Genomic DNA, 27,389 nt, shown 5'->3' on the forward strand with positions numbered 1-27,389 from the left:
TTGGAAGACTGCGATTTTGCATAGAAAAGCCTCTTCCATGCTGTCAGTGAACAGAGATTTTGAATGATTGTAGTAGTTTGTAGAGGGCATGTGCAGCAAAGTTTCTTTACTGGAAAGAAAGTCTCGAGTTGAAATCCAAGGAGTAGGCTAGAACATTAGTCCCGTCTGTTGATCCAAAGGACAGCGATTAGGGTTTGGTCCAATGGTGTTTGAGGTAGGGAGCAATGTTTCTAATGTTGGTAAAGTTAATTTTGGCTGCCGTAGCAGTAGTCATGATGAACTGATTGAGTTAGCAAGGACTTGCAGCCTTGGAGTCAATGAGAAGTCCAAGACTACAAAGCTTAGGCTGAATGGGTTTGGTATCGGAAGCAGGGAGAACAGTGATCTCTGTCATGAAGGAGTTTAGAATCAGGCAGCATACTGGTGAAGTGATCAGAGATAGCAGCTGCATAGAGTGGAAAGGAGTAAACATGTGGGTATCATCAGCAAAGAGGTAATAGTGAAAGCAGAAGGAGGCAATGAGTTTGCCCAGGGAGGTGGTTCAGAGAGTGAACGGGCTGGGCCAACAACGAATCATTGTGGTATTTCCAAAGGACAGGGTGTGGGAGATGAGGTTTTGGAGTTCCAAGAGATGGCGAAAGATTATTCAGAAAGCCAAGAAGTCACCCAGTGGAGTGCAGTGTCCTTAAATCCAAGTGAGGAGAAGTTCAGAATGAGAGTGGGATGGCCGACTGTTTTAAAGGCTGCAGAAATTTCAAGCAGCATGACTATGGAGGAAATATGGGACTGGTGAGCAGTGATTAGGAGTTGGAGACTTGGGAGAGATTGATTTGGATGGAGCTGTTTCTCTGAAAGCCAGATTGGAAGGGATCACAGGGTGCATTGTAATCAAGGTAGCCAAAAATGCAATAGGACATTAATCTTCCAAGGATTTTGGAGTGATGGGGTAGGAGAGAGACAGGTTTGTAAAAGGAGAGTTTGACAGTGTCAGCAGTGGTTTCTGCATATAGGGATGACAGTGGTTATTATGTAGCAAGTGGGGAGGATTCCTGAGGAGAAGTAGAGACTGAAGCACTTGTGTATAGGCGCGTTACAAATGCCATATCATATCATATCATATCATAAAATGGAAGAGAGATGGGAAGCAAAGGCAGTGAGTGTGGTTTAGAACTCAGTGAAAGTGAATTTGATGGAGTGTTAGTGCAAGGGAGAGAGGACTTGAAAGGAAGATTTAACTTGGTCTACATATTGTAAGGGTGTGGAAGGATGGAAGGAGGAGAATGACACACAGGTGGCATAATTGTTATCAAATACCTTTATTAAATAAATGAGAGTTGAGGGAATAACTTTCTGTCCCTAATACTAAGAGTGGGTTCCCTGCCTCAAATGAATATTCTAAGGACTCTGTCAAGATAGCCCAACGGAATAAGTCACTGCTGTGTCATGAATACTATCTCCAGCACTCACAAGAACTCAAACTAATGGGATAGGGGATCTTGTTTACTCCCAAAGCTTACAAAACAAAGTTCTGAAAATTGCGCAACAAATAAAGTTCAAAAGAAAAGACAACCTTATTCCCCAGTTTGTCTCACCCACTGAATGTCCAATGAGGGTCTTCCTTCTTTCAGATTTCCAAAAGTGTCCACAAGTCCCAAAACACCAACAGGGGGCATTGCTTCTCTTCCCTTTGGTTTCCTCTGCTGCCTCGTGCAAATGTTGAGGGAATATATCCCTTTTCTTGCCTGGGTCCTGAATGGAAAACACATGAAAGGTCCTACCAAAAAGATTGAATCCTATAACATTTAACTTATTAACTGGGACCTATTCAAAAGATTTGTGTCTTTTACATTTCAGGTGGAATAGCACAAATTCATTCGCTGCACTATTCATATTTTGTGTTAATCAAACATTTATTATTATGTTATTTTACACATTTGTGTATGCTTCACATTTACATTGTAGAACACAATCACATTACTTGAAATGTCGTCATATGTATCAAGGTAAAAAAACAACCACCATGCACCAATGTGTGACAAGACACACAACTAAGGTGACATAAAATAGGACTAAACTCCAAATTACAAATTACTAAACTAAATACTGTAAGGTCGATGAAATACACTGCGTCTCAGCAGGAAAAGTTGTACCACCTTCTTCAGGACCAAATCCCCTGGTGAAATGACAAATAAAAGAAACAGCCATTACCCACTGTACTATCACCTGGCTACAGCTAACCAGCTGTTGCTAAATGCCATATAGACCGAGGTAGCATTGTTTGGTTCCAAGCATCATTTGCAAAATAGCAAGCAGTTATTTCACCATGGTTTTTGGGCTCACAACTGGATTTCTCCTCTAAAATAAAAAATGTGGGTTGCATCTGGGAAGATAGCATGGGGAGTAGGGCACAGGATAGTGCAAAAGTTCAATCTATGTTCTACACTCTATGGATGCTAAGACAGATCCTGCCGTTCATAGCAGACAAGGACCGGATTTGTTACTGTGTGATACATCTGCGTCCAGATATGATCAATTTCATCAGGAGAGCGTTTACAAATTAATCAAATCAAATCAACTACAATAGATTCTAATAACAGGTAACTACTATAAATCACACAAGTTTCCTTGCAAAACAGCACAAACCAAATCCAGCAAATGTAGTGATCTAATGGCTCACTCCAAAACAATTCTGAATTGTCCTCTATGTACCAGTTCAAGAAAGGGGAGAGTAAAACCACACAATCAGGGCATTAGTCCCTGTTCTAACTAAAGGAAGGGTAAGTAACTTAAATGTACAAAAAGGAGCAGTGTACCACACTTGCCTAACGGTTTCGTTAAAGGATAGTTCCGGGACTTTTTTTTTATTGTTCCTATGGTTCGGCCATGTGTTTTTAAGCATAAATCGGTAGATCGTAGAAAACTTTCCTATGGACCTTACCCGACTTTTTGTCCATTAAGGCACTCGAAATCAGCCGCCATTTTGTGATAATCCTATCATTTCCCCCCATCGACCTGGCTCACCTGCGTTTGCGGCACTAAATCATATCCCCCGCCCCTGAAACAGACTTTATCAAAACATTCATATTCCCCGCCTCTATCCATGACGTGACTGTGCTGCGTAGGCAAACGCGCCCAGGCGTCTTCTATGCGACTCCACACAGAACCCGGAAACCAACACAGATCAGCTCACAACACAGTGCGCCACAATTCGGAATATGAAACTGTACTTTTAAATCAAACCGCAAGATTGTAAATTTGGTAAAGTACATTTATTTGACATCAAATGTTTAGAGAATATTCAGCGATTTGCATTTTTCTTTGCTCTCGATCCAAAATAGTTCGTCTTGAGGCAAGCGATGTTCGTGTGCAGTACACAGGGTGTTGGTTTACGATAAAATAAGCTCTTCGGTCGCACTGATAATCGCATGGCTGTTCCAACAACGAGGCACTAGACCACCACAACGGTATGTATGTTGCATCTAGCCATTAGTACCGCGTAAGCGCATACTTGTACTTGGCGATCGTCCCATAAAATGGTCAGGGTGGTAACGTTGTTCACGCGGAGAAGCAACTGGCGGTTGTAAAAGCCATCCGCCGGTGTCTGGTACTCGTGACACATACAATAATGAAGGATGTATCTGTTTTAAAAACATAAAAAATGAAATTAGTCTCACCATCAGATCTTTATTAAAATTATTCATTTTATATATTAGGTCGGGAAATTATTTCATAGCTAGGACAGTGCAACTGGGTATTATACGTCATTTCCAGTAACACACCCCCTCTCCTCCGCCTTTTTCAGAGCCGCCTGAGCGCCAGTGGACCACTTCATCACTGATATGATATAATATGGCATTTGCAACGCGCCTATACACAAGTGTTTCAAGGCGTGGCTAGGCAGGGAGGGGGGGGACAAGAAGAAGACAGACAACGATCCTACTAGGCCAGGTGTCATTCAGATCGTGCAAGTGCAGGGGTAGGGGGAAGGTAAAAGTGCAAGGGGAAGGGGAGGGGGGAAGTGGAGTACAAGGTAAGTAGCATAAAATAATAAATACATAGGGCCAGCTGGTGGCGAGTGCAAGGTAAGTGCAGAACAAGTGCTGGGAAGGGGGGGGCTGTAGGATACTGAGACAGTCCCCCAGTGCAGGGGTTGACAGGGAGGCAGTGCAGATGGAGAGTGGAAGGGCCCAGGACTGAGGTCGCAGACAGTGGACCAGTTGTAGCAGGGGAGAGGGAGAGAGAAAGCAGAAGCAAAGAGGAAGGTTTTGAGGTGCTTCCGTAAAAGGAGATGGTTCTCCTCAAGATAGTGCGCGGTACAAAACAATATGCCACATAGAACGAATAAGTACAACTTAACCCGTCTTTAAAGCTACTGTATAGTAATTAAATTGCGGTATAAACTCATCTAAAGAGTTACTTACATTATATTTGCATTTTCCATTGTGTCTGTGCGTAGGGCAGCCCCGAAATACCACTCCTTCTATGCCGATGTTATTTCTTCTAATGAACGAACATTAAATGGCTTTCGTTTCTGACATTATATTCATTATCGTTTACGTTATTGCACCACACCCCCATAAAGAAGTCTTTCGGGATGGTCCCGGCCTGTCAAGGTCAAATAACAATAGAACCTTATACTGAGTCGTGGGCCATTCCGGCACCCGAGCAAAAAATCAAAGCAGCTGACCTTCACTTTGAACGAGCACACATTCCTAGTTAGCTACATTCAGTGTAAGGCCATCTCACAGGACTTGAAATTTACACTCCATCTTTGCATTTTGTCTGCGTGCATTTGCAGCCCCAGAGAACCAAAAATACGGAGACATTCTATATTTTTTGAAAAATGATTTATATTACTGTTTGGTTTAATTTAATGCGCAAATGAACAAGGTTGGATAGACACATTGCATGTACACTGAGCAATCACTTTTATTTACACAATACATAGCTACACATATTCAATGGGCCTGCAACATGAGGAGACTCCAGAGCAAAGTCACAGGTGACACCCGGGTGGTTCGCACAACTGCACGGTGAAGGGAGGGGCAACGGTGGAGAGACACATTGCATGTACACTGAGCAATCACTTTTATTTACACATTACATAGATACACATATTCAATGGGCCTGCAACATGAGGAGACTTGAGAGAACAGACAATCAAATTACAATCATTTAAACCGTGATGTGTATTTCTCAATGAGCTCTGCTTTAGGTGGACATGGAACAGAGGCAATGTTGGGTGGCAATGCAGTTTTCCCCTGCACAGGTTCGTTCACAACTCCATGTATGTGCCTATCTAGGACATCAACAATAAGTCTCTCAATAAACTCACATTGCATATCCTGAAACACTGGTTTGATCACCCATTGTTTACTTCTTTTAGTGAAGGCCGTATTGTAGCGAAGCGTCCCTAAAGTTCCGGTCGTCCTACTTTGTTGACGGCCAACATTATGGTTATGTGCCAAGACCGCTAGAAGAGTCCGATTTATCATGCCCTCCATGCCAAAATGCAATCGTTTTGGCCTGCACTTTAGGCACATATTGTGGAACACCTCCAAATCTCCTGTGTGGCAGAATTCCGTGAGTCCCCTCAAATCTCTTGTTATAGTTTTATCAAATACAATCTTTTCAATGGCTTTGTGAGTGGGTGATGAAGGAATCAACCACTTCTTCTTCCGTGCCTCCTCTGTGGAAAAATGGCCATGTTCACAATTGTGGAAATGTTGGTTTGTGGTCCAGCGGTGAACGTTGCTACAGTGTAGCATTACTGACCGCCATTTTTCCAGTAGAATTTCCAACGACCCTCCACATGTTTTTGAGCTCCACCAAAGATGGTTGCTGATTGACTTGGACCACTGTGAAATACCTAGCATATCTTTTTTTTTACCTGCAGCCGACATTTTTTTATTGATTGTTTTTGCAAGATGCCATACGTCAAATTGGTGATTTATATTTTTGTACTCTTCTCTCATTGTCTTGGCAATTGAAACGTGTCTGTCCGTGGCTATCAGGTCGATCACCATTCCCCGCGATTGTAGTTCTTGCAATGATGCTACAAAGCCAACTTTCTCCATGGCCACTGAGGATGTACTTTGTGACACCTGCACGACCACCGAACTCACAATTTTCTTACTTTCCATGTCCTGAAAGTGGTAGGTGCAGTACTTGGCTGAAAATCCTGGGCTGTCGCACTGTCCATCACCGGCTAGCCTGAACCGTTTGCCCGCGAATGTACTATCAATAGACATTTTTTCCATTCTCCAAGCTTCGCTAATGGCTGGAAATAGATAATCGATTTGGTATTTGTAGAACTGAGTTTTCGCAATGAAATGGATTCCCACAAACTGAAAGAAATACTCTAACTTTTTAAAACTTGAACCACTAAAAAGTGCGGCCGCTGCACAAAGTAGATTGCCTGCTGGCAGTTGGCCCAGCATGGGTTGTGCAGACCATGAGAAAGGATGATATTTTGTACAGGTGGCATGTATTTTAAGGTTAGTGCCTCGAATTGCACAAGTCACATTAATCAATGGCTCCCCACATACTTCCCCACCAACCGAATGCCCACATTTCATCCTAATAATAATATCAATCAAACAACTATCGAATAAAATGAATTTGGCCTCTTTCCTTATACTGTCACTCTGCATCCCAGATGGTTCGGCCTGTAACGTTGAGGACATGTCACTCACATGAAAGGTAGAATCTCTGATATCGTCTTCCGCTATGTTCAGTGATATTGATGGTGTTTCATTGTCGTCCACTTCATTCTCTTCCATTGCAACATCTGTTCCTTCTCCGGCGATGGGTGAATAAAACAATTTCTTCAACTTTCTCGCGGTCTTAGTTTTTGCGGGTGTGGATTCTGTGAATTGATCTCCGACTGCATCCGAACTACCAGGAGGACATTCACTATCAATGGCTGGTGGTGGTATAGCTCCGTTGTCAATCACTTCATATTCTTCCCATTGGCACGATGCATCTCCAGTCTCAAGTCCCTGCCAAAAGGTTTAACAAGCAACATCTCTCGTTCGCTTCACTGTCTGTGTAGATCTAGTTCGTACACCCACTCGCAACTAGAGGACAGATTGGAAAAGGGATGTTCAGTTTAAACACAACTTACAGTATTGAATTATTAACAGTGAAAAACAACATAATATAGTGACCAGGACACTAACTTTCTTTTGCTTTCTTTTCTTTGAAACTTTCTTGCCTCGAACTTCAACATCAGGACGCTGTTGCTCCGACTCGTGTGTGCATGTCTCCACTTCCTCTTGCGCTGCAACGACTATATTTTCATGATAAGCACATCCATCACGCACTGACGCTCCATCGACTCCCTGAAACATAGAACTTTCATTAGTATGTATAATAATATTGAAAACACAAAATGTACTTGGGGACCAATACCCACGTACATCTCAATAGCAAAACACGAATGAACGCATTGTGTAGAACATTCAAACGACAATTATTCACGCATTGTTGATCTAGTTAGATGGAACTGTCAAGATCCATACCTCGGGCTCCGCATAGACTTCCACTGATGATATTATTGAAGATGACGCTTCAGCAACTCCCTGAAACACAGTAATTGCATTAGTATGGTTTTCTATTTTGTTAAAAAGAACATAAACTTTGTGCAGGCGTCAACGGCTCATCTAAATAGACCTGCACAAATGATCAGTTGTCTAAAATAAGTAATGGATATCTAAATATGATTCGATTTGCTCGATCGTTGGAAGTGTCACCACCCAGAGATCTGCATCAACTACTAGGGGTGATGTTCTTGTAGAACATTGCGCCGACCCGTAAATGCATGCTCCCCCTTCTTCTTGGACTAATGCTCCATCGACTCCCTGAAACATAGGACTTTCATTAGTAATGAACACAATATTGAAAAAAGAAGACACATAGGAGGGCGACGACAGAAGGACATATCAATGGCTAAAAACGAAACAAACATTGTGTGTAACAATCACGCTACAAGAATGCAAGATCTGATGATCTCCATCGATGGTACTGTCCGGAAACGTACCTCGAGCATCTGAGTGACATCAACGGTTGTCGTCAATGCGTTGGACTCCTCAGCATCTCCCTGAAAGACAGTACTTGCATTATTTTGGATAACAATAATTATAACTGAAAACAAAGACTAGAGGACGAGTACTAGGGTGTACCATTAGGTAAAATAATTACACAATAAATTAAAACTATTGATTTATATGCCTAAAACAAGTCAGTGGCAGAATAGCTAAGTAAGATTACCCGATAGGCGCTTGAAGTGGCTGATGACTGCAATAACGACACGGATGGAGAATCTTCCGCCTTCATATTGAGTGGATACATAAATGGGGAAATTATTGTTAGCTAATGCTACACACTACCGCAAGGCCGAGAGCTAAATCCGTAAACTTGACTCACCAGTGGAGGGATGTGGACGAATAGAGTGGGAATAGCGGTTGAGAGCAATTTTCGCTTCGCTCGCGGTGTGTTCTTCTTTATTAGCAATGATGTGGAGTACATGTCTGAGCTAAAGTGCCTGCTGCAGATGCGGTATCGATCACCCCTCTTGTCCGCAAAGACTTCTAGGACTCTACTTTCAAGCTCAGACGGTGGATATCCACAATATCGGACCCATTCTCTTATCTGATCTATTGTCTTAGGGAAAACATGCATTATAGTACCTTCAGATTTTTTATGGGTCTTCGAAGGGCAACCGCCAATGGAACAGGCAGGCATTGTGGAAAGTTCTGAAAAGTAAAGATCAACAATTCTCTATGAATACCAATGTGTTAAAAAATTAAATGACACATAAAAGGTTCAATGCAAGGCTCGTTTTGGTTCTTGGAACTATACACGTTATTCACATGCGGATAAGTATTTGAATAACTTTAAAAAAATAGAAAAATAATTTGACTAAACTCAGAACATGTGACTAGTTCCTTGCATGTACTGTCTTGAACGAAAAGAAAACATGGATGCAATTTGATGACTACTAGCAAATAGATATAAATTAAAAAAGTGGATGCAAAATGATTATGGTACATGGCCTTACCTTGATGAACAAACAGTTAGATGCAGGGATCAGAGTAGTTTCTTGTCGTGGAACAGGGAGCAGTTCACAGGTTGCAAACTGACGAGTTTGCACGAAGTGGTCACTGAAGTTCACAGAGATGAAGAGCAGATAACCAGCACCTTCACGGGTTGACTAGCAAAGAAGTTCTCATTAGAAATATGAAGTGGGTTATAAAGAATTCGAAACAGGGGTGTGTTTGTGAATGAATGACGTGAATATGTCGTGGCATTATGCGGTTTGCAGGGGGGCGTCCAGCGTGAAGGGGGATGCTTGGCAGGAGACCCGGGGTCTGGAGGTAGACATGGGAACAACAACCCATGCTCTATAGACCACTTTGAAGTGTACATGGTCTTTGGCACCTCTTGGCCTTTATCGCTCCCTGACAGCTCCACTTGCCAGCGCAAGTACCCCGGTGCAAACTGCCTTTGATAGGGCGGGGGGGTGGATTGGGGCGGTGGTCGTGCAGACAAGACACAGGAAGACTCGTGAATGGAGACACACTTATGTGGATTGCAGGGGGCATCCAGCGTGAGGGGGGATGCTTGGCAGGAGACACGGGGTCTGGAGGTAGACATGGGAACAACAACCCTTGCTCTATAGACCACTTTGAAGTGTACATGGTCTTTGGCACCTCTTGGCCTTTATCGCTCCCTGACAGCTCCACTGGCCAGCGCAAGTACCCCGGTGCGAACTGCCTTTGATAGGGCGGGGGGGGTGTATTGGGGCGGTGGTCGTGCAGACAAGACTCGTTTGCCGCAGGGCCTCACCAAGGAGAGGCCATCTAACTGCATGTAAGAGGCAGGCTGCAGGATCTAGTACATGGAAGGCAGGGGGGTGAGTTTATAAATACCTCACCCTCCCAGGAGAATATATGAGTGCAGTTCACCCTGGAGACCCTGGATGCCTAGGCAGTTAGTCAGCAGCAGGCTGGCCTGTGGTGGCAAGGCGGCACGGGCCAGAGGGGGTCATCTCTGTACCCGGTGCCCAAAAGGATGATTTATTATGATCAACCATATTGATTATTTACCTATAACCATGTTTTGTATCAATAAAATCCAACGGCCTTTTATTGCCAACGCTTGAACAAAGTGGTGTGGTAAGTATTTTTGGGGGAGGAGGCAAGGCCGGGAGGCTTGATGCCAACCCCCAAAATAACATATGTATGTCTGCTGCATATGGGTTCAACGGTTATGTGGATTGAAGGTGGGCGGCCAGCGTGAGGGAGGATGCTGGCCGGAGACATGTGGTGTGACAAGACAAGGCACAGGAAGACTATTCAATGGAGACACACTAGATTCATTTAAAAAATCAAAACAACCATTGTTAAAATATATGTTGGGTTTTATTTTAGATCTTAATTTCAATTGAACATAAATAATAAACATTACACATTGTAAAGTTCCGGTTGCAGCACATCCATGGAAAATCCGCGGTATTGTCCACTGTCGCTGGGGAAATGTTATCTAATGGCAAGTACCGCACAGGCAGGTATTACTCTCCGAACGCGGTGTCCGAGCCTCCCGTGAAGCCACCAAGTGAAGCAACGATAGGCCACCAGCCTGTACCACCTGTGAAAAAGAAAGATGCAAACTGTATTAAAATGACAAAACTTTCTTATCAATGTCGATTCAGGTAAAAAATGTCATTCTGCTTTGAAAAAAATTCTATCTAGAAAATGCACAATATGGAACCAATTTACATGCGTTCGAATGATATGTAGATGTAATTTTATATGTGGGAGACGACCATGAAATAGTAGTGGCATCACTGACATCACAACCAGAGTATACTTACTCGTTACTCGGATTACGCGGACGAACAGTGCCGCGAAGTTCGTGCATAAGCACCATCATCATCCTCAACACGGTCCGTGAGAGGCAGGCTTCCCTGAACTCTGGCAGCTCGGTGATGCATTGCGGACTTGGCTCGCCTTCCGAAATGTAGGCCAAGCACCCGGAATTTTCACGGCAGCAGCAGTTCCCCTCCTCAGTTGGCATTAGCTCGCACCGATTGCACGTGCACCAGGTGGAGACGCCGTCCATGCGACATGGTCCAGGCTCTTCATCTGTTGACTGTCCTCCCAACTGCCGTCCGAATCCCCATCGTTTTCGCGTGCTTGCCTTTCCAGTAGTTCCTCCTCGGTGTACTCGGGCTCGTACATATACGGCATTATTGTAGCCATTGTGTGGTAAAGAAAGTAAAATAATTTACAGAGATGGTACAGGTGTTCACAAGGCCTAGAAGCGGCGAAGGTAGCTGACCAGAGCACAGAAACGAGTCACAGAATACTCAAAGTAACACAGAGAGAGTAATGGAATCGAAAATCTGCTGCTGTGTGTTGTGAAACAGTGTGTTTATACTTATTGAGATAAGAGGCGTCCTGCCATTTCCATTGCGACACTTCATTAGCTGAGGCGCAGCGATTGTTGACACGAAACGTGCTTTGGCGTTGGGAAATGGGCGGTACGCGTCTGCTGATGTCAGGCTCAGGGGCGGGGGATTTGATTTAGTGCCGCAAACGCAGGTGAGCCAGGTCGATGGGGGGAAATGATAGGATTATCACAAAATGGCGGCTGATTTCGAGTGCGTTAATGGACGAAAAGTCGGGTAAGGTCCATAGGAAAGTTTTCTACGATCTACCGATTTATGCTTAAAAACACATGGCCGAACCGTAGGAACAATAAAAAAAAAGTCCTGGAACTATCCTTTAAGCAAATGCCAAGGGGGGCTAAGTGGACAGATCCGGGGAAAGAAGAGACTTCAGGGGAAGAAGTCCACGTGCTAAGTGCCAGGAACAGGGCTGGAAGGGGTCAGGGGGTGCAGGCCCAGCCAGGCTAGTGCAGGGGGAAGAAGCCAAAATGTCAAGTGAAGGTTGGGGGAGGGGGCATGGGAGACCAAGTGCACGGGGAAGACTGGTCGAGGAGGGCCTGGTCCCCTGTAAGACTCAGAAGGATTCAGGCAGTCAGCCAGCAATATGAATCACAACTTCTAAGTGACTGTCCGCATCATAGCCCTATGTCTTCTTTTATCTGCATGTCTCTACACATGTGCATGTTATTTTCTTTCCCACTCTTCTCTCCCATTTCTGCAGTACTATGATTCATCCAAGCTGTCTGCTGATATTGATCTTCCTGCTTTTGCGAAATGCAAAGTGATCCATATTGCAGGTCATCTGTTATGATGAAATTCTTAGTCTATTATGGCAGCCATTTTGGGTTATATACATTTAAACAGAGTATATTTTGTCTTTCACAGGAAGTCCTATCTTCACCACATCATCTTAATAGACTATGTTATTTCTTACTGCACATGGTTTATTTAATTTACTCATGTTCTTTCTTTTTAGGTAGAAACATACATCCTGTGCATTGGTTTCAGCATTATCTCTTATATCAGATAAACATTAATGTATTAAATTAAAGTGGGGCCCTCACCCCCTTATCAGTTGAAATTGGCTTAGGCCTGTTGCTGCATTTGGTGTTAGTTGGTGTGTGGCCAACAACAGTGATTTAATATCTGTTTTTGCTTAATTAATTACACTTTAGAGTAAACCAATCACAGTTTCGTTAGCTATCTCCTCCTGCTCAGGGGCAATTGGGTGATATGTAAATGGTTGGCTATGTTTTATGATGCACTTTTTGAATAAATTCAACATAGCACATGTAGTTGCATTCAGTCGCCTGCGATGAGCTCTCAGGGATGTCCCTCCCACCTGAAAATCACCTGGAAAGTTCATAACATGGTTTTAGAGAATATCTTTCTTACAAAGTACAACTCAATCCTACAGACTTTTACTCTATAAAGCCATATTTATGATCATCACTCATGTTGTCTAGAGGTCCATTGTAATCAAACCCAAGCTTGTGCCGGACACATTCTAGATATTCAATGTTGAGCAAAGGAGCTTAGTTTGTAATTAGTTTTCGTCACTAAGTGGAAATAGTTGCATGACTAAATGCCAATGTTGATGTTATTATCTGTGTCTGATTGCGAATAAGCATCTCAAATTATTGTATTCATAAAGGTCACTCCCAATTGTCCCTCATGCACTTTGGGTACAATTAATGGTATGCAATGAAAGGGCTTTGTTAATCCTTAAAAGTAGACCCCTTCCATGAAGAGATGCATTCCGCTACTATACACTATGGCTGAATGAATATAGGCATCCAGTGATATGTGTTGTGTTTATCCTAATTAAAGTCACATCATGAAACTATACAATTTGAAAGGTGTGGAACAATGCTCGTTCAGTTTTAAAATCAAACAAAATACAAGTTTTGATACCTTTTTTAGGACTACCTGAACATACTATGCTAAAATGGGGCAATGTATTATCTTTCAGAGTTCCATAGACTTCTTCATCAGATGATTTCCATAGAATTAAATGAGTGTCATCCAAATACCCATGTTAGTGAACATTCGTTTACAGAAGCTGGATCTCTAAACTTGCTGTCCATCATTTCGACCTTGGATGTCTAATTCTACTTTCACCAACTCATGTGTTCTCCTAAAAAGTGGTTACTATTATTACAATCAGGTGATTCCACTTCATATCTAGTCACAAGCCCTTTAGATAAAGCCTTTCTGGTGTTCCTCTCACTGGTGGTGGTGATCAGAGAAGTGCAATGACCTAACTGGGACTTCTGGGGACATTTCAGAGTTCCAGTGCAAAGACCCCATCGCCTATGCAACCCTTTGCAGAGACGGAGGCGTGTGGAAAGGCCGACAATGAGGAGGGATATGCATGAGTGGTAGAAGAATGGATCAGTAGACAATCAACAGGTTTCAGTGTTGCAGAAAAGACAAAAGGTAAAGTGGGAGCTCTTCTTCTAAAGTGTTTTCCCTACCCTTTTACCACTGGCATATCTGAATTCTACCTGGTGGTTTAGCTCCCACAGTTTTCGATCCTTCCTACACCGTCTTGCTATGGCCTGCCCCAGATGAGATCACCTTGACGTTCAAGAGCTCTAGACTTGGTTTGAGGCCCTGGCCCCTGTCCCAAAACCTGACAAAGGGTAGCTGGTGTCACTCCACAAATCTGTAGTTGTTGAGACCATTCAGCCTAGGTGGCAAATCATCCTCAATATTTCAATAGCAGAATTGCTCAAAGGTTTGTGAACATAATCAGCAGTTTTCTGCTGCAAGTAAACTACAGTTCATGATGACTTGAGTATCTAAATCTCTCCGGTTTCTGAAAGTCCTAGTGCACGTACTAGACTAACCTGTCTCTTTCTTTCCTCATGCAGGTCAGTTGAACATTATAATAATGTTCTTTTCCTATGCAGGATTTGTGATGTTCAGTACTCCTAACCTTTCTTCATCAATACAGATGCAGTCACTGGAGTTCATAGAGCTCAGAAGATCTCATGGAGCTGCAGATAGGTAGGTGAATCAGGAACGACTGGCACAAGTTATTGGAGGACGGGGCCTTATATAGGCTGGCTCTGCACTAACATCTTAAAAGGCTTTGAAGTATCAGGAGATTTCACATTTGCAGAGGATTTTCTCTTTCTTGCTGCCTTGGTGAGTTGTTGGCACTCAGAGTTTGCAGAGGTGTCTTTTCTATCAGATTTGAGTGGACCCCGTATCCCCAGTCCAGTTCATATTTGAAAAACTGGCACTCTGAGTCACTGATGCACTGAGGTGCAGTATCTGTTTGATGATGAGCGTTGGAAGTTAGTGTGGGGTGGCTGTCTCAGGGTCATGCTAGGAAGAGGCCCCATTACTGGTGGCATGATAAGGTTCTTCTCATTGTTCTTCCACCGACCAGTCCATTTGTACTATTCACACCCATTGTTCAGTCTTCGTCTGAGTGACAGTTGGTTTCAATCTGGATAGTCCAATTATCTTATTTAAAATGGGAAAAGGAACACAACATGTTTGGTCCCACTACTGGGTGAATCTGTGTGGTTTCCCCTCCCAGACTTGATGTTTTCCCAGGATACCTACCCAAGGTAGTGTGAGGGAGTGAAGCTGCATTTCTTTGGTCCATCTGTTGCGGGCAGACTACCTGGGCTAGTCCGTCTGCACCCCTCTTCAGACACCACATGCGATAGGCCAGTAGAACAACAGCCTTTCATTGTGTTTTCTGAATTGAGGTTCATACACAAAGTATGTTTTAAGGGTTTTTATTATGTTTTTTATACAGAATAAATAGAATGTGTCAGGATTGTGGCATAACACAATAAACAAAATACCAGAATGAATGTGTCTCCAAGTTTCAGTCTGAAATGTTAGGGAAGGACTAGTCTGCCTCAACAACAGGTCAACAAAACAGGATTTCCCCCTATAGTTCCAAAGGGAGTCCATCAGGGATATGTTCAGTCTCACCAACTTCCAGAAACAAAACCAAAACAATCGAAGCCAGATGGCAGATGCAAAGTAAAATATTCCAAACGTTCCTTCAAATCCAGCACAAGACATAGGGGAACATCAAATTGTTTCATCTCAGAGGGGGATGTCATCTCTCCTTCTAGTGTAGGACTGATAGGTGTAAACTAGTTTCCTGACCCATGGCTTAGATTTTTCTCAGTCACCGACTGATAGCTACCAAAGAGCGAAATGTTTTCAGGGCCCTTCTGCTCACTGACTTTTAGGGTGTTGCTTTGGGCACTTTCCTAGTATGCCAACAAAACCTTCTTGAAACACTGGGCCCAAGGTTGGTGATTCTGGCTGGATCAAGTGCACCATGTTAGGGTTGATGGAAAGCGTGGCCCTACTCTCATCTTCCACCCACTACTCTAATTGCCATTCTCCTTTGACCCTGACTATTCTTGGTCTGTCTTTCGTTTCTGCTGGTATAGTCAAGCCATCTCATTCCTAGACCCACCTCTGTACTCTGTACTGGACCCACATGGTCCTCTGGAATTGTTGTAGTCTGCTACTTAGGGAGTGGTTTGTCGTTCTCTCCCCTGCCTAAAATGGTTCTACTCTTTTATTTTTATTGACATTTCAAAATGTTATAAACATAAACAGTAAACCAATCCCCCTTTGCCCGCCCCTTACCCACATCCCCCCAATCCACCCTCCCAACCACATGCTGTGGTGTCCAACAAGGATCAAAGTCTATGCTCTGTCCAAAATCCACAGTTTGTGAGGGCAATGTGCAGCGTTATAGTCATCTTGCAGTAATTGCAGTACCAGAGCCCATTCTTTCGTAAAAGCTTGATGTGCTCCCTGTATACTGTAAGTCAACCACTCCAAAGCAACGTAGCTGCAAACCATCACAAACCAATCATGAAAATGTGGAGGATCTTTGTCTTTCCAATGCTGTGCAATCACCGCTAAGGCTGCCACACTTAGAATACTGTGTGCATTTATGTATGTTTTGTCCATTTTCTTTCCTCAGAAGTGACAATTCCCAAAACAGTGTCCTTTATCTGAACCTGTATCTGTTTACCAAATATACTTTGCATATGCCTATTTATGGCTCCCTATAGCTAGACAGTTTAGGGCATTCTAGCCATATATGTCGCCAGTCCCCTTTCCCGTTGCAATCCCTCTAACAGTTATCAGTGCTGATTAGTTTCATTTTGCATAGCCTCCGTGGGGTGTAGTGCCATTGTACCATAGCCTTGTACCAGGATATCATGATTCTCTAATCTGTAGGGAACGTGCTAATTTTGGAATATCCCTCCCCAACGCTTGCCGTTCTTCTATAGATACCATTATTCCCAATGTCTGTTGCCAGTTCTGAAATTTTTTCAAGCTCCCTTCTCGAAACTCCTCTTGTAACACGTGATACAGATTAGATATAATGGTTTTATCCCCTGGATTTGAATTTAAATATTTCTCAAATGCTGTTAGCGATCTAAGGGCCGCTGCTTTATTCGGTGGGGCCATCAAACAGTGTTGTATCTGCAAATATTGATATCTGTCTGATTCCTTTAACCCCAGCTCCTTCTTACATTGTTCAAACAGAACAAATTCCATGCCCCGAAACATATCCCTAGTTTTATTGCAATTCTTTTCTTTCCATTTAGGAAAGGCTACCTTTTCCAAGCCTGGTTTAAATTGCGGATTATTGAATATATGACAGAAGGGGGAGGGGTATGTTGTTATTTTGCAGTGACGCACTGCTGTGTCCGAAATATTTTCTACCAACTTCATAATTTGACTGGTATGCCTATTTTGTGGGTGATTTTTTTACAGAGCCAGAGCCGGTCCCAATATGCGGGCCATATATTGCTTTCTCCATTCTGGCCAAAATTATGTCCGTTGATAAAGAGACCATTCCCTTAGCACCCGTGAGTATGCTACCTGGTAATATTTTTTTAAATTGGGAAGTCCCAGACCCCCCACATCTGACCGCTTCATTAGAGATTTCATTGCTACCCGTGGGGTTTTGTTGTTCCATATAAATATCGATATCACGCTTTGTAGCTCACTGAAAGACAATTGCAGTACATATATTGGGAGAACCTGAAACAAGTATAACACCTTGGGCAATATTGACATTTTCACATCATTTATTCGCCCCAACCAGGAAATCATTAACAGGCCCCATTGTGTCAGTAATCATCTGATTTCTTCCAGAATGGGGGGAAGTTTACCTTATATATTGATTGTAGCAAATTAGTTAGGTGCACTCCTAATAAACTAATTTTGTCTTTTTTCCCCATGCAAATTTAGTGTTCAAAGATATCTGCGCTACTAGGGAAAGTGTAACAGGTAAAGTCATTATTTCGGATTTTGGAATATTTATTTTTGGACCTGCCACCTTTCCAAATTCGGCTAGTTCCCATGTAACCCCTTTCAATGATTCAACTGGTTCTATAACTGTAACCAGCATGTCATCCTTGTATGCCATTATTTTATGATGATCTGATCCAAATGGTATCCCTTTAATTTGGTCTGATTATCTGATTCTAGCTAACAAGGGTTCCAAATGTATTGTGTACAAAAGAGAGGTGAGCGGACAACCCTGCTTCGTGCTGTGGTGTAATGTAATCAAGGTAGATGTCTGACCATTAATAGTTCATGTTACCTTTGGTTCATTATCGTTAACTTGAATCATTTTTATATAGTTAGAGCCAAATCCCATGGTCTCTAATGTTTTAAACAAGAAAGACCATTCCACCCTATCAAACGCTTTCTCTGCGTCTAATAATAGAAAACCTGCTGGCTTTCTCTTCTTGCTTGTTTTTTCAATCAAGTGACAAGCAATTCTGATATGATCATGGTTTGACAGTGTTTAATAAATACTGATTGATCCGGATGGATCAATGATGGTAATATATCTCTTAGTGTATTGGCTAGTGTTTTCGTATAGATTTTTGCATCGAGGTTGATCAAGGCAATGGGTCAATATGACCCACATTGTGTGGGATCCTTATTCGGTATTGGAAAAAGAATAATGTTAGCTTCTTCCATGGAGGACATTATATTTCCAGTTTCTCTAAATTACTTAAATAATTTCACTAACTTTGGGGCCAGTGTTGATTGACAAGTTTTGTAAACAAGGCAGCATATCCGTCCAGGCCAGGGGCCTTGTTTAGAGGGAGATCTCTGATTACCTGGTATATTGCTTCAACAGTTGTTTCTTGATGTAAACGTTCATGTTCTGTGGGTGTAATCATTGGAAGCTTGACGCAGTGTAGGTAAGTATATTGAGCTATAGTATCAGGATTGTCTGATTGATATAGTGTATGGTAGAACTCCACAATTTGTTAGAGTATTTGTGGGGTAGTCGTAACCAGATCCCTGTGGGTGTCTTTCACTCCCATAATTGTACGCAATGCTTGATTTTGTCTCAGCTGTCTTGTAAATAATCGGTCGGCTTTTTTCGCTTGCGAATACTACTTTTGTTAAGCATATAGAAGACCTTTTTCTGCTTTTGATGTTTGCAAGAGTTGAAGTCTCCCCCTAGCATTCCTATATGCCTTTTTAATTGCCAGCCTACCATCCATATCCATTTTTTTCATAATGTCCTTTTTGTCTTTGGGCTTCTTCTGAAATAAGAATCCCACAGAATGTAGCCTTAAATGCGTCCCATAATATATCCCGCCTGAATTGTTTAGCTCAAAAAATTCTATGATCTTGCCTTCCTTTATTATTGTGTCCTAAAAGAGAAATGATGGGCAAATCCAAGACCATAACCCCTGGGCTGGTCTTGGGAGAAAAAACTCCAGTTCTAAGGGCATGTGGTCGGACAATGCAATTTGAAGAATTTCTAATTTAGTAATATTGCCCATCAGTCTAGCAGATTCCCAAATATAGTAAACTCACGAAAATAATTTGTGAACATAAGAATAATGTGTATAACCTTTTTCTGTTCAATGCATTGTGACCCATATATCTGAAATTGCTAATTGTTCCACCTTACCAAATAGCCCATGTGAGGGGGGTGACCATATTGAGTTCTTCCACTTCTGTCTCTGCGTAGGTCCCAAACCAAACTGAAATCACTGAATGTTAGCTGTTCCCCAGCCCCCACCAAAATCTTCATCAGAAATCTATCCTGACCCGTATTCGGGGCATAAATCAATACCAGGGTTATCGTTATAGACCCTAGTTCAGCCACTATGAAAAGGTAGTGACCTTCCCTATCTGCCTTGATTTTATTTATTTGAATGTGTACCCCCTTCCTAATTGCAATTAATGCACTGGCCGTTTTCTTCAATGCATTAGCTTGAATTATTGTGGGATAGTGTCGTATATGGAATCTGGCTTTGTCACGCTGTCTTATATGAGTTTCATGCAAGGCTAATAGTTAGAAATCCCACTAGATGTTTATGTTTTGCTGGGGTATTTAACTCATGAATATTAAGACATATGCACTTAAGTGCCATTAGATGTGCACAGTCCAATATATAATCTTTCAATCCATACTTTATATCTTCAAACATTTGCAGCTTTTTCCCACACCTATCCCCAAAACTCTGAACCCCCCTTAATTCTAACAGCTTTCAACCCTGCCCTCCTATCCCTTCCCATCCCCCTACCCTGGTGCGATCCTCTGTATCTAGAGTACCTTTGACCAGCGCATCTCCACCTTGGATCGCCACTTCTTCCAGGGATCCCCATAGGGTATTCTAAAACCCTCTTCACCTCCACACCGCAGATTCCAAAATGGGGTAACTCATCTCAAGTCCTGCGCATCCAAAAATCTTGGCACAACATCCTCGAATTTCCCTTCCAGGTGTCCGTTTCTTTCGAGTGATTGATATTACTTTTTGGATGTATCTTGCAGACCTCTAAAGCGAGGACCCCAGCGATGCCATTTTGCAACTTTACTGTATACATTGCCTGCGTCATCACCCAATTCTAATACTGACTGCACTGAAGTAGGACAAACAAGTTGAAAAAGGTGGCTCTGAGCATTTTCATTTGCGTCTTCTTCAATTTTTAACAGTTCCATGCCTTCTTCTCGAGAAGTTATTCTTTGTTTTTTCCCATCCAGTGTGAATGCTACCCCAAACGGAAATGTCCATCTGTATTTAATATTTCTAGCTTGCAACGTTTTCACCGCTATTTGCATTTCTCTGTGCTTCTGTAGTGTGTGAGGGGAAAGATCTTGAAATAGCTGAATACTTGAGCCATTGTATGTAATAGGTTCCATCTGTCTTGCGGCCATCAGTATTTGTTCCTTTTATGGGTAATCCTTGCATGCTGCCAACACATCCCTTGGGCGCATACCTGGATCCGATCTCGTTGGGCCCACTCTGTGAACTCAATCAAATTGTATCTTTTTTTCTTCTTCCCCACTTAGTAGTTCCTTGAAGATCAATGTTATTTCTTCCTTTAAGTCAGGGTCGCCAACTGATTCTGGGAGGTTTCTGACTCGAATATTTGACCTAGGAGACCTATTCTCTAAATCTTCGCATTGTAACTCTAAGTTATGGGTTGATCTCGCAAGGTGTTGCAACTATTCTTCTGACTGCCTGCTGTCCTGGGTCAATTCTTGCATAGCACGTTTGTTTGAATCTGTGTATTCTCTCAGAGAAAAGTCAAGTCTTTCCTAAAATCTGTAAGCACTTGTTTCATCTCTGAGGTAAAAGCTGTGAACTGTGTTTGGAATTTTGCTGTAAAAGAACTTTGAAAATCCTGAAAACTCTTCATGAAATCCTCCTTGGCTCCCGCCATTACCGCTGAAGTGGCACTTGTGCGAGGAGAAGTATCTGGATGCTGGGGCCTGGAGGTTTTGGCCCAGATATCTTGTAATGGGCTTTCCTTGGTTGCTTGAGATGTTGGACAGCCTGCCAAAATCACTTTTTTCTTTGTTCCCAGCATAAGATGCTTACCTGCGGGCCTCTCCCGGTCGGTCTATATAGCTTGCGGCAATGTCTGTGCCGGTAGGCAGCAAAACCCGGTGCTGATAGATGTTCCAGGCCCTCTGCATGATTAAGTATCCCAGGACTTTCTTCACTGTTAATCCTATTCTTAGATCCACTGATAGTTTACTGTCCACCAGGATATAACTACTGGCAATTTTATAAGATTAGATTAGGCAATATTGGTATGATTGTGAATATGTATCTCGCTATTTATGGAATACCTTTGTTATTCTTCAGAGCGTTCCTCAGTGATCTCTGTGTGTCCAGCTGACTTAGCTTACAAATTGGGCTTTGAGTATGTGACCCTTTATAGATTGAGTAGCCAGCGCACTTTAAGCGGATGTTATAAAAGGCCCCCGAGAATTACTGATGTACAAGGTTACTGTACAAGGTGAGGACCCTTCTGCAACGATGCATTCGCCAACACGTGTACAAATGTCTTTGCTATTTCCTGGGTTTCAGAAGCGATTTGTGTGTTATTCTTTTCTCTCCCACTCCGTGTTGCTGTGTTTCCCTTAACTAGACTTCCTTTAATATCTATACTGGTATCTGTTTCTCATATGTTACTGGCAGCAGAGATCAGGCTGAGCAATAGTCATGTCTTTCCTTTGCAGTTCTGTATCAGTATCTTCTGATGCTATGTTTCTGTGATTGGGGGCTTATATCCGTTGGTGCATATGTATGTCCCTCAGCCCTCACTTTTGTCATTTTGTTACCCTTATCACCACTTCACCGCTTATTCCAATGTCTCCGGGCATTGGACGACTTTGATTATTCCAACTGTTCCACCGTTCTCCAACAAATAAACCACCGCACTTAGATCGGGGGGCCTCACTCTCTTAATGCCATAACCTGTTTGCCTCTGTAAGCACACTTTGCATTTGTCCGCTTCTGTTACCTTAATTTGGGCTTTGAGTTAGAGTAACTCCTTGCCTCTTGTGTCGTGTGGCCCGCCGGGCTAGGAAGACATCTTCAGTCACTCTTCAGTCCAAGAAAGTGCACCGCATGGGCTTCGGATGCCACCCGACTTCCCTGGAAATCCATGGAGGGTGGAGTGTTTAGCCGGTCCCTCCCACATAGTCCTGATGTTCGGCTCCTGCTGTTCTGTGGCGATCCTTTGTCCACCCCGGCAAAAGTGCTCTGAGTTCCCTCCTCTTATTACGACTCAGGCATTGCCCATCTGTGTAACACCTGCTCCTATGGTGATTTAATGGTCTTGACTGCGTATTTATATCCTGAGGGATGCCAAATTCTCAGAAGCTTTGTCTGTGTGCAAAAACAAGGGAATTTTCTATAAAGAAGCAACATGTTGTGCCAATGTTATATCTATTCAGGACAAGCTCTGTCTGCACACGTCCTCAGTGCTCGGTGGCAATTTTGGAATCCAAATGGTCCCACTCTAACCCCACTCTCTAGCTGTTCAATCTCCTCTTTAATCTTCTATACATTTTCGTCCTTCTGCCAACACAACTCCCTCCTGTGTCAGTACCTCTCCTTTTCATTGTAATCTTCTCTGGCCTCCAACTTTTCTCCTTTCTTCTCTCCACACCAAACCTTTACTTGTAGCTCTTCACTCCCCTCTTGCTCCCCAAGACAAATCTATAATTCAGTCTCATTTACCACTCCACTCACCTCACTGTCACCTTAAAATAAGTTGATTGTCTTGTCTCACCATCCTCTCAAATGTGATACCCCTCTGTCTCTGCTCCCAAGAAATTGACCTCTCTCTCGCTCTTTCTCTAAAAAGTCAGGACTCCTCTCTTGCTCAACATAGCTTTTACTCCCCTACTCTAACATTAAAAGCTCTTCCTCCAACCCAATGACAATGTCCTCTCTAAACCAAACGTCTGCCTCCTTACAATATCTACTACTTCCTTATCTCCACTCTAATGCTCTCCTGGCACTGGATCTGCAGGAAAATAGTCTCCCAGGGTATTCTGGTCTTCTTCTGCAAGCTCTCCAAAGGCTTCACACTATCCTGCTGGGTTGGCTACCCTTTAGAGGGCCCTTAATGATGTGCTTTGCACCTGGTATATGTGAACTGATCTGACCTATAATTGGGCCTTGTGCCTAAGGTCATGTGGTATGCAAAAGGACTGGCCAGGGGTTATATAAAGCATAGGCACCAGTTTGTAATCCTTAATTTCCCTATACATATATAGGTGTTCTCCTGCAAACCCCTTGGAATCTTTTCTGAGATTACCTGTTTTGAATGAAGCCCTTTTTTATTGTCAGCATGTACATTAGAGGACTAAATGTCCTGTGGTAAGCCTGTGGAATGGTGCATGTTAATTAGTGAGTGTTCGCCATGGTAGAATTGCAACATTGTAACTCCTGCAATGCTTACTGGAGAAGGAGAGTAATGCATTCTTATTTTAATCACCACCCGGGAGACACATTTGTTTCTTCCTCTACAATGTCTTCATAAACAGCAGAAATGTATTAAAGGGGATCAGCCAAGCCTTGAGAGTTTCATGAAATTGTAACAAAGTTTCCACCAGCTGGAGGTATACGTACATCTAAAGCATTGTCTGAGGATTCACAATGTTGCAACTTCAATCCCATAAAGGGAAAGGAGTTGGTCTTATCATCAAGTGTTTTGGCCAGGCTAAATCATTACTGTGATGTTTTTTTCCTATTTGTTTCCTCAGCTTGGTAGAGTCTTGGATCCAAAGAGGCTGTTATTTGTGTCTTGCTCTGAATGTTCCCTACCCAAATTCAGGGGGAACCATCATAATTCCCATGCAGACTCTGATAAAAAAGATTGGGTAGTAACAGGACTAGAAGAAAATGTGTTCCCTCCACTTTGTGAATAATATACTCCCAGTACGTGAGGTAACCATAAATCAAAGAGGCTGTAATTTCATGCATCTACACATAAAAGTCAGCATAACCTTGAACATAAGAAGCAATCAATGCCGGCTGAACCTTTCAAGAGAAGTTCATGAGGCACAGGAAACTCCTTCACCGAATGTCCTCAGCAATACAATATGAACACACATCAAATTGCCATTGAGTCCCCTCTCATGATAAGTCAAAGAGCCATGTAGTGCACGAACTTGCATTTTTGTTTTCCTCAGCAGATCCAGTCAGCCCCCACAAACCTGCGGTAACCTCCCAGAGGAAGCTATTAAACGTTTAACACCAATCTTATGGCCTATATGCTATTTCAACTGAAGTTTGGGGGAGATGAGAAATCTAACCACTAACAAATCCAGAAAATGTACTTTACCAGAATTAACAGTTTTAAATCCCGGAATTTTGAATTTGGCAGTGGAAATTATATGGATGCTATTGAATGAGATCCATACAAATTTCATTATGCTTTTTGTCAGAGCATTGACATTCTTGTGTCTCTAAAATATTTTATAGATAATGTGGTGCACATATTGGTGTGCACCTCAGACAACCTCTGTGTGCTGCTTGAGGTGAATAGTGGTGCTTGAATAATACAGTGGCAGGATTTAATACAACCAACTTGATGGATGGCCATTCCGGTAAAGAGAATTACAAGTAGGAACTTCTGACTCTGTGTTTGGGGGATTTTGTAGGGTAAACACCCATAACTGTGTGTACACTTAAGATGTGAACTGCTGGATACAGGTAACTATGCACTCACCCTCTCCCATAAATTAGAGAAGTAATAAAAGGAAGTGATTATAAAGGATATTGGTGTGTTACTGAAGTTGTATTGTGTAGATCAGCTGTGATCCCAGCAGTCCTCTTGGTATATAAATCACCCCTTGAAGAGACAGTTCTTTTTTAAACCTTTTTGTGAAGCCAATTCAGATGAAAACAATGCTCACTTTTTTAGGGAGTCAAGGAGAATTGTATGATTTTAACTTCAAGTTGACCACATACTGTCATTAACGTTACAACATTCATCATCCAAGGGGGCCAGGCAGATGCTTTACCTCCAATATGAAAGTCAAGTCATTCCATGCATGCAGGACTGCATGCAGCACTTCATAAGTAGATCATGTCTGCCTTTTCTAAAGTTGAAAAAAAGCATTTACATCCTTGTTTAAGGGAGATGAAGAAATAAGGAACAGCTGTGGTTCGTGCCATTGCTGCTCCATGCAGAAAAATGACAGCTCCCTGCATTTTGCATATCCATTCACACATGAGTGAGAATCTCAACATCATGTGTGCCTTTGTTTTGTTCAGCCTGAAACAAAATACTAAAATGAAACGGGAACTCTTAGCCAAGTGCTTACGTCAATATTGAACCCTGAAGCACTTAAGCAAACTCTATACATATTTAAATCAAAAACTCTATGACTCCAAGTAAAGAAAAAACAAATATCCTGACAAATCAAAACAATCTAGAGCCTACCATGTTACAAATACAGTATAGCAATTTAATGCATTATACAGCAAGAACAAAATTAGATTGGGAAATACCTTAGTTGCACTTTGTGATGGAACGCTTATGAAGCAGAGCGAAGTAAACATCAACATGGAACTAACGGATGAAAGAAAAACATTTATACATTGCAACATGTCCACTCTTGAGCACACACAAGCAGAAACAGGGCTTCAGCATGATGCATGAAGAAAATAGTTTCAAGAGACGAAGAAAACCTTTACATGCAAGTAATTAACAAGGTGTGTGGTAAACTAAAGTTCTGCACTCTCTAAAACGTGGTCAAGGTTAAAATAATACTACCATAATTGACAAGCTAACTCTGTATTAAAATGTCAAATGAATAAGTTATGATAGCATTTTTTGGATTGTAATCCTACAAACAAGATGGGTGAGTCACACCCAACGAAACTGCCGCTCACTCTTAATCTCATCTTTATTGCTATGCATTTCGGAGACACTCTCATATGCATCGATCTGATTTACATTCAATGCCATTAATAGTAGTAGTGAAAATGACATTAGAGAACACATCAATGGTAACAAGAATAACAATTGTCATAAGCATCCAAATTGTCAGCATTTACATATCCCCCCTTTCAAAATGATGACAACCAGTGGGAAGAGTTTCCCAATCAAAGCTGCCCAGCTGTGGAACTCCATCCCACCTACTATACGGACTGACCAATCATACCCACTCTGTAGATTAAACATGATCAAATGGCTTAAAGAAAATGACCTATAGTGTAGCTCCACTAGTTATTTGACCTAGCAACCCAACTGGACCCCGACCTTCCATTACGACTCCTCACCTGTATTGCCTGAATGCTATACTGACTCCGTATTTGTAATGCATATGTACTACCTGATGTATTCACATTTATCTGTACTTTGATGTCCTTGTAACTTTGTAACATGTAAGTCTAAAGCATTCTTGTCCTCGCGCCCTGATACCTTTGGGTCTGGCGCGCTACAAATAAAGAAACAAACAAACAAACATATCACAAAAAAGATAAACATGTCAAACATGTACCTACCATAGTGGTGTGGGCAACAACGTAGTGGGTGTGGTAAAGTAGGTAAAAAAGAGAAAGAAGGGAAAAAGGATGATTTAATAACAGATCATATCTGGTCTGCATTATATGTGGATAAATGAAGCTTAATGCTGTTCAATGTACCTGGAGTTAAAGTCCCACAGGCGGGCAATTTTCAAGTGAACTATGTGACAGGTCACAGTGGATAGTCCTGTAAGGGTAGTAAATATACTGAGTTGCTAAAACTCTGTTAACATCGCACATTTAAGATTCGCTGTCTATGGAGTCATAGTAAACATTTTTATGGTTAAATTACTTCCTGAATGGCGCTGAGGTGCAAGCAAACTAGATTGTTGATCAGGGTGAATGCGTCTTCGTGGCACGATCTAGGAAATGATCGAATATACACTCTCTTATAAAATACAGTGGTCGTGTGTTTCCAAGACTATTAAAGTCAAAAATAATAATAAAAGATCCACGCCAGGAAGTGCAGTAACGTGTGCTGCAGTTTCGTTCTTACGTGTCACCTTCACGGCTGCACGCTCCAGGAATGAGCGGCGCATGCGTTCCAACAGTTGCTTAAAACGGCTACTATGGCAACCAATCGGTGCCCTGCGGTGAGCCCGCAGCGC

The 27,389-nt window shown here is 42.3% G+C and overlaps 1 long non-coding RNA gene across 1 annotated transcript; it reads right to left on the minus strand.

Moving 5' to 3' along the window:
• Window positions 1-2,107: 2,107 nt before the first annotated feature.
• On the minus strand, window positions 2,108-26,969 carry LOC138521845 (uncharacterized). The gene is made up of 3 exons (XR_011283143.1): window positions 26,902-26,969; window positions 25,762-25,786; window positions 2,108-2,173 (listed from the first exon to the last, which is right to left on the minus strand). It is a non-coding gene; the product is annotated as an uncharacterized lncRNA (long non-coding RNA).
• Window positions 26,970-27,389: the final 420 nt, after the last annotated feature.

This window comes from Ambystoma mexicanum, chromosome 1q (assembly GCF_040938575.1).
Source record: "Ambystoma mexicanum isolate Mex_15411 chromosome 1q, UKY_AmexF1_1, whole genome shotgun sequence".
NCBI lineage: Eukaryota > Metazoa > Chordata > Amphibia > Caudata > Ambystomatidae > Ambystoma > Ambystoma mexicanum.